Source organism: Peromyscus eremicus, chromosome 10 (assembly GCF_949786415.1).
Source record: "Peromyscus eremicus chromosome 10, PerEre_H2_v1, whole genome shotgun sequence".
Classification (NCBI taxonomy): Eukaryota; Metazoa; Chordata; class Mammalia; order Rodentia; family Cricetidae; genus Peromyscus; species Peromyscus eremicus.
Genome location: NC_081426.1, coordinates 9,964,281 through 9,967,020, shown reverse-complemented (window position 1 = coordinate 9,967,020; position 2,740 = coordinate 9,964,281).

The window sequence follows — 2,740 nt, the reverse complement described above, 5'->3', positions numbered from 1 at the left end:
GGTATTGATATGTTGTAAAACAAATTGTGCAATGTTCCTTCTGTTTCTATTTTGTAGAATAATTTGAGAGGCTTTGGCATTAACTCTTTTTTGAAAATTGGATAGAATTTTTTTGCTTCAACTATCTGGCCCTTTTTTTGCGGGGGGAGGCTTTTAATGACTGATTCTATTTCACTAGGGGTTATAGGTCTATTTAAATTGCTTATCTGATTTTCATTTAATTTTGGTAGGTGATATGTATCAAAAATATTATCAATTTCCTTTAGATTTTCCAATTTGGTGGAGTATAGGTTTTTAAAGTATGTCCTTACGATTCTCTGGATTTCCTCCATATCTGTTGTTATGTCTGCCTTTTCAACTCTAATTTTGTTAATCTTCTTCTTCTCTCTCCATCTTTCAGTTAGTTTGGATAAGAGTTTGACAGTCTTATTGATTTCCTCAAAGAATAAAATCTGTTTCATTGATTCTTCATATTGTTTTTGTTTTGTTATTTTATTTCTATTTTATTGATTTCAACCCTGAGTTTGATTATTTCTTGCCAGTTACTCTTTTTGGATGTGATTCTTCTTTTTGCTCTAGAACTTTCAGATGTGCTGCTAAGTTACTAGTATTAGATCTCTCCAGTTTTTTATGTAGGTACTTAGTGGTATCAACTTTCTGGTTAGAACTGCCTTAATTGTGTCTCATAAATTTGAGTATATTGTGTATTCATTTTAATTCAATTCTAGGAAGTCTTTATTTCTCTCTTGACCCATTTTTCATTAAGAAGTGAGTTGTTCAATGTCCATGAGTTTGGAAGCTTTCTGTTGTTGTTGATGTTCACTTTTTATCCATGGTAGATGGAATGAAGGATGTTATTTTAATTTTCTTGTATCCACTGATCTGCTGTTGAGACTTTCTTTGTGTCTGAGTATATGGTCAATTTTGGAGAAAGGTCCATGAGGTGCAGAGAAGAAGATATATTCTTTTGTGTATGGATAAAATGTTCTGTAACTATCTCTTAGTTCCATTTGGTTCATAAAATCTGTTAAATCCATTATTTATCTGTTTAGTTTATGTCTGGATGACCTGTCTATTGACGAGAGTGGGGTACTGAAGACTCCTACTCTGAGTGTGTAAGGGTCAATATGTGATTTAAACTGTAGTAGTGTTCCTTTTATGAACTTGAGTGCCCTTGGGTTTGGTCCTCTTGGTGAACTTTTTGTTTGATGAGTATGTAGTGTCCTTCCATATCTCTTCTGATTAGATTTGGTTTGAAGTCTATTTTATCAGATATTAAAATGGCTACAACAGCTTGTTTCTTAAGTCCATTTTCTTGGAATGTTTTTTCTATCCTTTTATCCTGAGTGATGTCTATCCTTAATGTTAAGGTGTGTTTCTTGGATGCAGCAGAAGGATGGGTCCTGTTTTCCCATCCATTCTGTTAGTCTGTGTCTTTTTATTGGGGCATTGAGAACATTGATATTGAGAGTTATCAATGAGCAGTGATTATTGATTCCTGTTAGTTTGCTGTGGTGGTGTGGGTTTTTCACCTCCTTCTTTTTCATTTGCTGGTCTGATATTATTTATTATTTATGTTTTCATGAATGTAGTTAACATCTATAGGTTGAAGTTTTTCTTCTAGCACTTTCTATAGGGCTGAGTTTGTAGATAGACACTGCTTCAGTTTTGTTTTTATTGTGTAATGTCTTATTTTTTCCCATATATTGTGATTAAATTTTTACTGGGTATAGTAGTCTGGGCTGGCATCTGTGGGCTGGCATCTGTAGAACATCTGTCCACCTCCTTCTGGCTTTTAGAGTCTCCATATGAGAAGTCAGGTGTAATTATAGTTGATATGTCTTTATATATTATTTGGTGTTTTTCCCTTGTAGCTTTTAATATTCTTTTTTTGTTCTGTACATTTAATGTTTTGATGTCTGTGCTGAGGGAAATTCTTTTCTAGTCCAGTCTTTTTGCTGTTCTGTATGCTTTCTTATACCTTGATAGACATCTCCTTCTTTAGGTTAGGGAAATTTTTCTCTTCTATGATTTTGTTGAAAATATTTTATGTGCCTTTGACCTGGGTTTCTTCTTCCTCCTCTCTTCCTATTATTCTTAGATTAGGTTTTTTTTTCCTACTGTTCCTTATTTCCTGGATGTTTTGTGTCTGGATTTTTAGATTTACACATTTTCTTTGGACAGAGAGTGAGGAAAGGCCACAACAGGTAGTTTGCTAGAGAGGTGAGAAGGAGACTGGGGGATCGATTTGGAGGAGAGGAGGGAGAGTAAAGATCTGAAACTAGTCTAACCTGGCAGGCTTGGCTTAACCAGGCGTTTTCTCTCCAGCTCTCTTGCTGTTCACTCCACGGAAACTGCACTTATTTAAAGTGTGCAGCTCATTAAGTTTTCATGTATCTGTGCAGCTCTGGTTCTGTCACTACACTGGAGAGCCCCCAATTTTAATAAACATTTATGAATGTTTCCAGTGTGGCATCTCATCACATAAGATGAACTTCCCAAAAATTAACAAGAAGTGTTTACACTTGGCCTATGTATGCCTCTTTTTGTGGATTTAGTGAACTCTAAGGGTAGGAATTTAAGAATATTGCCATGTTGACTTTCTGAAATTCCCCAGCAATGAATGCCTGTGGGACTGAGAATGGGTGGTTGTATTCATGTGGGGTAGGATTAGTGTGTGGCTCTGGGGTGCTCGGTGTGGCCAATAGTGTTAAGTAGGTGAGCTCTAGGGTAGACCAGA